At 44.5% G+C, this 10,029-nt stretch overlaps 1 long non-coding RNA gene across 1 annotated transcript; it reads left to right on the forward strand.

The window, feature by feature from the left end:
* The first annotated feature begins 1,834 nt into the window (after positions 1 to 1,834).
* LOC110742885 lies at positions 1,835 to 6,756 on the forward strand. The gene is made up of 3 exons (XR_002521132.2): positions 1,835 to 2,159; positions 4,271 to 4,536; positions 6,439 to 6,756. It is a non-coding gene; the product is annotated as an uncharacterized LOC110742885 (long non-coding RNA).
* Positions 6,757 to 10,029: the final 3,273 nt, after the last annotated feature.

Raw genomic sequence — 10,029 nt, forward strand, 5'->3', positions numbered from 1 at the left:
ATTGTTCAGGATGTTTCTGTGAGGTCGATTTTTACAAGAAATTAATATTTAAGCCAGTGGTCTTTAAAACAGATTTGCCTCTATAATGTGCATGGGTCTTATTCAATCAGTTGAAGGCCTCAATAAAACAAAGATTGACCTTCCCTGAGCAAGAAGGAATTCTGCCAGCAGACTGCCTTTGGACCCAAACGGCAACATCGGCCTCTTTCTTGGGTCTCCAGCCTGTTGGCCTGCCCTGCAGATTGTGAACTTGCTGAGCCTCCATAATCACATGAAACAAACCCTTAAAATAAATCTCTCTGTCTGTCTGCTGTCTGTCTGTCTGTCTGTCTATCTATCTATCTATCTATCTATCTATCTATCTATCATCTATCTTCCCATTGGTTCTCTTTTTCTGGAGGACCCTAAAACAGACACATTCTGAGGGTTAGAACTCCAACATAACTTTTGGGGGGACACAATTCACTGTATAGCAGACACTATTCAGCATCCAAATGAATGAGGTGCATGAGGATGGGGGGCATGTCCATTGATACAATACGGTTACCCCAAAGTCGAGGATTGCCAGCACTACCAACAAGCACCATTGTACAATCCCTCTGACTATGCATGAGGGCTCTGTACATTGCTCCACATGGCTTCTCAAGTCTCTTAATCTGTAGGTTTCCCCTCTACTCTTTTTCCTTTGTAAATTATGTGTTGTGAAACTATTCCCACAGTCTGTATTTTAATAAGTATGTTCCCATGTATTGTTTAAAATGTTTCTATTTTCCCTGTCTTTCCTGTTAATTATCCCATCCCAAGCAACTCACCCCACCCCCGACTCTCTAGCCATAGCGGCCTCTGTCTCCTCAAGGACACCACGCCGTGCAGGCCCAGGGATTTTGCCGCACGGTTTCCTCTGTCTGGAACATCGTTCCCTCAACTTCTCCCAGCTGGCTCCTTTTCAACTCACAGATCCTGCTTTAGAGGGACATCCCCTGACCCCACTCCTGATCATCCTCCCTCCGAGTACCTCCTTCCCTTGATTCATGATTTTATTGATTTATTTATTGAGACAGGATCTCTCTTTGTCACCCAGACCTGGAGTGCTTTGGTGCAGTCATAGCTCACTCACTGCAACCTCGAATTCCTGGGCTCAAGCAATCCTTCCACCTCAGCCTCTCAAGTAGCTGGGACTACAGGCACATGCCACCATGCCCAGCTAAATGTTTAGCAATTTTATGTAGAGACAGGGTCTCACTGTGTTGCTCAGGCTGGTTCCTAACTCCTGGGCTCAAGCGATTCTCCCGCCTTGGCTTCCCAAAGCACTGGGATAACAGGTGTGAGCCACTGGGCTAGGCCTATTCATGATTTTTACCACATGTTTTTACTATGTATTTCTTCAAGAAGTTATTTGTTTACTGCCCCTCAGATTGTGAGCTCTGTGAGGGCAGGGACCATGTGTCTTTGTGCATGACTGAGCCCAGTGCAAGCCACAGTGCCATTAACTTGTTAAATAAATGAATGAATCAACGAAGGCATGTTGGCTCTGAACTCAAACTGGTGGCAGAGATTCTGCCTAGCAACCCAGTTCCTAAATCCCAGATGGAGGCTATTACAGAGAAGACAATAATAAACGAAACACCAGTTGTAAGCACATGAATCAATTAAAGCCCTGTTTACATTTTTTTTGTCAAACATAATCAGTTAGCATTTGAATTAAGGTCAGACTCATTGTTTATAGCCTCTATTGCTTCTCAAAAATGGATATGAATTCCGTGTGCTTAAAAGGCTTGATATCCAGGTTAAATTGCTTGCTATCTGGGCAACGGGGCTTATCTTTCCTCATCCAGATGTGAAGAGTCAGAAGGTACCACTTGCTCTCATTTTTACTCTGCAGAACCTGAGGCTTAGGTGGTCTGGAGGAGGTGGTCCGGAGTCTCGTCCAATCATAGGGTAGGCAGTTGCAGAGCAGGAAGCATGTGGACTTTGGCATTGGACTTGGCCTTGAGCCCCGCTCCTCCAAGCACTTGCTTTGTGACTCTGGGCAGGTTACTTAAGCTCCCTGATCCTGCTTCGCCATCTGAAAAGTGGGGGCAAGAGTGCCTCTCCATTGCAGAACAGATTGTGACAATCAAAGAGGATCATCTGGGTGAAGCAGTGAGTCCTGGCACATGGTAGGTGCTCAAAACAGCATTCTCGCATTCCACAAAAAGTTACAGGGCACCTCCAGCATTCTCATTATTTCAATCAAGGTCTCCTTGTTTATGGTTTAAGACGCTTTCCACTATCCCATAAGTGTAAACATACAAGCAAAAAAGGGCAGCTTTTCCCTTGAGATAAAAAATTATAATCCTCTATAAAAGAACTACAAGACAGACCCTAATTGATTAATTTTCCAGTGACTGTTGTTGTTCAACTACTTTAAATATCTTTTGGAAGTAGCTGAGCATTCATTATAAATAAACTATAAATTAGACTTGCTCTCCACTTATAATACAAACTATGATAACCAAGTACATAGTGACAGAAACAGAAATATTATATCCCAGCTATCTATAATAAGAGCAAGCATTTATACAGTGCTTTCCATTGCCAGATACTGTTCTACGTACTTAATATAGAATAACTCTTTACTCCTCACAACAACACTGTGAGACAGTTGTACTAATATCAACATCCCCCATTTTATAGGTGGGGAAACTGAGGCAAAGAGAAGTTAAGTAACTTGCCTAAGTTTATAAATCTAGGAAATGATAGAGACAGGATTCAATCCCAGGTGATTTGGCTCCAGTCTGGGTTCTGGCAGCCCCTCTGTCCTCAATTATTGCACTATTCAGAGCACTTACATACATAAATAGCACATTTGTCCATATTGTACACAATAAATATATACCAAATGTTGTCAATTGAAAATTAATTTAAAATAGATAAGTAGGCCGGGCGTGGTGGCTCACGTCTGTAATCCCAGTACTTTCGGAGGCCAAGACGGGCGAATCACAAGGTCAAGAGATGGAGACCATCCTGGCCAACATGGTAAAACCCTGTCTCTACTAAAAATACAAAAATTAGCTGGGCGTGGTGGTGGGCGCCTGTAGTCCCAGCTACTCGGGAGGCTGAGGCAGGAGAATCACTTGAACCTAGGAGGCAGAGGTTGCAGTGAGCTGAGATCGTGCCACTGTACTCCAGCCTAGTGACAGAGCAAGACTCCATCTCAAAAATAAATACATAAATAAAAAATAAAATAAAATAGATAAATAAAACAGCACATTTGTCCTCTTAAATAGAATGGTGATTCCATCACCTAGTGTTGCTTCTTATTCCTTCCCCCATATTCACTGGAAAGAAAAGTAACTGGACAAAGGTGTTTATGTGTGGCAGAGGTGGAGGAGAAGAACCTACAGAACTGAGAATTCAATCTGGTTCCATTTTGTTCCTCCTTTGGTTCATTTGTGTGCTGCTATAACAAGAAATCCCACTGTCAATCATTGAGCAGGTGGGGTGGGAGGGGCTGGTCATCAGGAAGGAACGGGGTCTGGGTGCTCTTGGCTGTCAGAGATGGGGGACACCATCTTTGGTGTTTTAAGCTCAGGGGTCTCTTTTGGGGGCTTTGGGGAGAATAAAAAAGCCCCAACCCCCAGGGGATTTCTAGGGAAAGGCCTGGGAAGAGGGATCGTGAAGGCAGAATCCTAAATCAGCCCTGACCAGTGCCTCTGAGGCAAGAGGACCGCTAAGGAAAATGGCTGATGACTGGGGAAGTGGGGTGAGCAGCAAGAGTGTAAATGTCTCACCAGTCTTGGAGGAATGGGCTCAAGCCAGTTCTAGGTGACATTGTCATGTCCGAGTATTATGGAGATACTCAAACCTGGAACCCATGTGGTGCAAATGGCAGACTTTCCAGCTCTCCAACCTCAGTAGAAGGGCCAAACCAGGAACCCACAGTCCACGCCCACCGTGTTTGTCCCATCAGCTGGGGGCTGCCTCTGATGTCCCCAGGGAGCCCTGTCCGGCCAAGGGGCCATGAACACATATTGCCCCAAACCAGGGCTGCCCATTGTCTCCCCCTGTGAAAAACAAGTGCAGAAACATTTCATTTATCCGGTCTCCCTGAGTGAGAGGAGGTTAGAAAGCACCACTGTCAAACTCTCATTTCAGAGCATTCTGGTTCTGTACTTTGGGTGCTCCACGGAGACAAGAAAATATGCTGCTTACAGATTTTGCTAGAGTTCCCTCTTCTTCACCATGGTGTAGCATGGATTCCATTCCAATTTACTTTTTTGTGTTTCAGAGGCTCCTGATCTGAGGATCTATGGGAAACCTACAGGGGTTTGCCAGTCACAAAGTCCCATCTTAGCGTTAGGGTTCCAGGAGCAGGTCAGGATTGGGGAAGACGAGAAGCACAGGACTCGAAGGGAGACCATAAATCTGAATTAAGGGGAAACAACAGAGTGAGAGCTCGAGAGACCTACAGAGCTGAAGGAGAAGAGTAAAGCTCTAAGTAACAGGCAACGGGCTCAGCACCAACTGGAAATAGGAGAGAAAATGGAGAGTGAGGTGAGTTTGGGTTTGGGTGGAGGCCGTGAACAGGGCAAAAATGTCTGGGACTCATTTGTCAATGGGGCCAGCCATGGGGCAGGGGCAGTCCTACTGGCCTAAGGATACTTGCCCAAGGCAGTCAGATTGAGGTAAACTGAAAAGAGGAATGTGTTTATTTGGTCCTTGAGTTTTAGACATTTCTCCAATAGGCTTTTAGGAGAGAATATTCTAGCACAGATGTCATCATTATTCTTTGAAGTCAATGAGCTTTCCAGGCATCTGAACTTGAGAGGAGCAGGAGTGGGCAGTAGAGGTCAATGTAGGTTTGCACTCAGGTGTTGCTTGTTCCTACCCCTAACAAGGTGGGGAGGGGGTGGTCTGAGTAGGATCGGCAAGACTTTTCTCTTCAAGCATTTCTGAGGTTTCTCATTAGGCAAAATCCGGTCTGCCTGAGGTATCTCCATTTTCTGTGTTTCCTCTGACTGGGGATAAAGGCTCTGCCCCTGTTAAAGGGATAGGAAGCCAGAGGGAAAGGACTCCAGGGACCGGAGAGAGCCTCCCCTAGGCCTGGACAGAGTCCTGTCGCTGCCCTAGGCAGAAGGGACCAGCTCCTACAAACTGGACACAGGACTCTGTTTGCTTTATTGCCATGCCTGCTTACAGATGCCTGGCTGATAAGATTAGTTGACACACCAGTGTCCCTGGGAAATTTAAGTGATGCAAACAAGCGTGACAGGAAACACTGAGAACAATATGAGGTTTCTGTGCACTCAGGCTGGAGGACAGCTTTGCTTTCATGAATCAAATCCCTGGGCTGATAGCCTATGCTGTGGTCTAGTTGCTACAGTTGGGATAGAGGCCAGAGTTTCCTTGGAGAATTCACCATAGACTAGATTTGGTCACGAGTTACTTGACTCACAGCCTTCAGCAATATCTATGAGGGACGGACTGTGCCATTCTAGCCATGGCTACTGGGTGGTACCCAGGTTGGTGGAAGTGGCCATCACCAGGAAAGTCAATTCTGACCTCCTTGAATTACAACTGAGAAGGTGGTATTTGTAGCAAATGGAGTCTCAGAGAGAGATAACAAGAAGACATTTCTTTATGAGCTGAGTCTAGGAAACCACCTTATGTGTACATTTGAATATCATAAGTTAAAAATATAATAATTTAAATATATAGCCTTTGGCAGTAATTCTTGGATTGGTTTAATCAACTATGCATGGTATACATGTGTGTACCTGTGCAAATCAAGGAATTTTCTGGAAAGATGCTGTACTCCCAGTAAGTAGGACTGCGGCATGGTGGTGATTAGAGCCTCCCTATCTTCATCTTTTTCTGGGGTAATTTGTCCTTCTACAGTCCCAAGGAGGACTCTCATTTACCCTGCTTTTTTTTTTTTTTTTTTTTTTTTTTTCTTTTTTGAGACAGTCTCACTCTGTCACCCAGGCTGGAGTGCAGTGGCGTGATCTCAGCTCACTGTAGTCTCCTCCTCCAGGTTCAAGCAATTCTCCTGTCTCCGCCTCCCAAGGAGTAGCTGGGACTACAGGCATGTGCCACCATGCCTGGCTAATTTTTGTATTTTTAGTAGAGAGGGGGTTTCACCATGTCAGCCAGGCTGGTCTCAAACTCCTGACCTCAAGCGATCCATCCACCTCGGCCTCCCAAAGTGCTGGGATTATAGGCGTGTACCACCATGCCCAGCCTCATTTACCCTGCTCTTATCACACCCTGTCCACAGATGACTGAACACTCTAACCCAAAAGACCCCAGGCCATGGGCAGGGCTGTGCCTGTCACACTTTCTCTTTGGTTTTTTGTTTTTTTGTTTTTTTGGGTTTTTTTCTCTTTTAAGACATTGACCTAAGAGACATGGTGATGTTTCAGTAATGATGAGTGCTCCAACTCAATGGTTATATAGACTCAGGAGTGGGGAAGTGTGCCAATGAGGAAATGGAAAAGGCAGAGAGAAGAGGAAGACAGAAGCAGACACACAGACAAGCAGAGAAAAGAGGAAGACTGTGGCCTCATGAGAGAGGCAGGGAATGTTTGGGATCCCAACATCCTCGTTCCATTCTGAGCCTTCATTGTCAGCCTTGGTATCTGGATGTTGCCTGTCAAATCTTTGGATCCTTACAGTAACCCCCATTAAACTCCAACTAGTCCAGGTACGTTTCTGTCCCTTTCAACCAAATAATCCATAAGACAGCATGAGTGGACAAGATCAGAGAGTAAGCATCTAAGATCCCAAAGACAAGCATATCTAAATGAGAGCCATTTAGATGTCTCCAATTTACTTTAAATACTCCAGTGAGGTAGAGACAGGGATATTATGTGTGTGCTGGTTCATTTCTGCTTTTACTCTAAGGGCAGTTGCTCTAATGGAAAATTCTACTCCAGGGTAGTGAGCTGGTATTTTATCAGAAAGGACACACTCCAGAGGCAGCCACTTTAAGTGCTTCTTTGATCGATGTCTCCCTGAATACCTGAGGCTTTGTTAATTAGCACAGTGAATGTCAGAAATGGATTTTTATTGTTTAAATTAGTTCATCATTAATAAGTACAATGAATATTAGAAGTGGACTCTCCTTTGTGAAACTAAAGGTATTCAAGATGTGTGGATTGGCCAACATATTTTAGATGTGTTACATTCTACACTGTTACATGAGGAAAGATGTCACTGGAAAGGGGTCCCAATCAAGACCCCAAGAGAGAGTTCTTGGATCTCACACAAGAAAGAATTTCAGGTGAATCCATATAGTAAAGTGAAAGGAAGTTTATTAAGAAGGTAAAGGAATAAAAGAATGGCTACTCCATAGGCAGAGCAGCCCCAAGGGCTGCCAGTTGCCCATTTTTATGGTTATTTCTTGATTACATGAAAACAAGGGGTGCACTATTCATGAGACATATAGGGGACCTTCAGACCATATAGGGGAACTTCCTGACATTGCCATGGCATTTGTAAACTGTCACGGTGCTGGTGTAGCAGTGAGGATGACCAGAAGTCACTCTCATCACCATCTTGGTTTTGGTGGGTTTTGGCCGGCTCCTTTACTGCAACCTGTTTTATCAGCAAGGTCTTTAAGACCCATATCTTGTGCTGACCTCCTATCTTATCCCATGACTTAGAATGCCTTAACCATCTGGGAATGCAGCCCAGTAGGTCTTAGCCTTATTTTACCCAGTCCTTATTCAAGATGGAGTTGCTCTGATTCAAACACCTCTTACGGTGTGGTAGATACATAAATATGTGGCCCAGAGCCCTCCTTCAAGGAAGGACTTGCTACCCTGCTGTGGAGAGTACCATCAGGAGATAGCTTCAGCTGCCTGATCCTTCAGGGTTTGCTTTAGATGCAGAGAGCCTCCTCACCCACAGCCCTTATCTGCTGCCTGAGCCAGGTGGGGGATAAAGACCCAGCCATTTGACCCAGTGCAAGATAATCCTGATGGCTAATATTTGTAGTGTGAGGCATCCCCCGCCAGGTTGCTGAGGGACGTGTGTCTGCTTCCTGAACCCTGCAGGCCAGGCCATGAGCCAAGGCCGTGGTATCCAGCTGAGGAGCAGGTATCCCTGAGAAACCGAACGTCCCAGACAGTATCTGCAAACCTACCAAGGAGAACAATCCCAACACACATACACACACACACACACACACACACACACACACAGAGCAAAGAGCCAGAAAATTAGCTTAAAAGCAGCTTAGGGTTGGGGGGCAGTTGGGATCTCTAAAGCTGCCCTGCTGCTGTCCAGGAGTTCCTTGTATGTAAGTCCTAATAAACTCATTTATTTGCTAGGCTGGACTTGTTTGAGTCATTTTTTGGTCTCTCCACTCCCCCCCAGTTTGGGAGAAGGTTTTTCTCATTACAATATTCACTCCAAAATTCAACATTGGGTTGGTTGAGGCTTTGTTGGACGTGCATTATGGTTCAGCTTTTCCCTCTGCCCAATCTAGATTCCTTCCCTTTTTCTTTTTTTAACTTAGCTTAAACTTTATTGAACTTAAATTCTTCTAACAGAAGAGAATTCAAATAGACCAGTAAAAACAAACAAACAAATGCAGAGCAGTTATTTACCATGAATAATTCCCTTCACTTTGTAGATTATAAAGCTCCATCAACATGGAAATAGATAAACTCCTAATCATGTGCTTTTGGTAAACTAGCCAGAGAAAACAAGTGTAATGAGTATAAATGAAGTTTAAAGATGGTCTATACTCTTTGTGATATTTAATTATATGGAGCTTTTTTTTTTTAAAGCAGAACTAGCTAGCCATGTATGCTTTTTTGTTTTGTTATTGTTTTCGCTTTTGAGATGGAATTTTGCTCTTGTTGCCCAGGCTGGAGTCCAGTGGCATGATCTCGGCTCACCGCAACCTCTGCCTCCTGGGTTCAAGCAATTCTCCTGCCTCAGCCTCCCGAGTAACTGGGACTACAGGCATGCGCCACCACTCCTGGCTAATTTTGTATTTTTAGTAGAGACGAGCTTTCTCCATCTTAATGTCTGTCTTAGTATCTGCTTCCAGAGAACCTAAGTGGCTGGGAAGTCCAAGATTAAGGCACCAGCAGATTCAGTATCTGGAGAAGGCTGTTCTCTGTTTCCAAGATGCTGCCTCTTCCTCTGTGCTCATATGGTGGAAGGCATGAACGGGTCAGGCAGCTCTCTGAAGCCTCTTTTATAAGGGCATTAATTCAACTCACAAGGGTGGAGCCATCAGGACTTAATCACTTCCCCGAAGCCCCACCTCTTAATACCATCACCTCGGAGTGTAAGTTTTAACTTACAAATTCTGGAGGGACACATACATTCAAACCAGAGCACTAATTTATCTTAATCTTTCAACAATGATTTTCAACTAAAAAGAACTTAAGAGTGGTGCATCATGACCAAGTTGACTTATGTCAGTTCACCATAATGGTGATACGTGGTTTAGTTGTAGCTGAGGGACTCTTACATGACTCATCCCCTCATTTCATTCGAGTCTGTCTGTTCAAATGTCATCTCTTCCAAGCAGCCTTCCCTAATGAATCTAACTAAATGAAAGGACACACACAAACACACACACACACACACACACACACACACACACCCACCATTACTTGTCACTGTGTCTGAATCCTGCATTACTTTTTGTATTATCAAACCTGAATTATATTTAGTAATTTGTTTATTTGTTTCTGTTTCTCTCCTCCGCAAGCATGTAAGCCTTATCAGGGCAGGGACCTTGTGCAGTGCTGTATTCCTAGAGCCTGAAAGCGTACTGGACACATGTCAGAAGTTAATTGTTATCTGTTGATTGAGTACATGAATGGAACTATGCAAAAAAATCTACCTCTGTCAAGTGGCAACTATGCAGCACTGGGGCTTTAAGGCATCTACACAAGTGGCCAGCAGTCAAATTTGGGTCCTGTAACTCTGCTTGGTGACCCTCTTCCCCTTGACATTCCCACCCTCTTGACCACCTTGATTCCTGTTCTTTCCTGTAAGTTCAATTCATGGTCACCAAGAAAC

Source organism: Papio anubis, chromosome 4 (assembly GCF_008728515.1).
Source record: "Papio anubis isolate 15944 chromosome 4, Panubis1.0, whole genome shotgun sequence".
Lineage (NCBI taxonomy): Eukaryota > Metazoa > Chordata > Mammalia > Primates > Cercopithecidae > Papio > Papio anubis.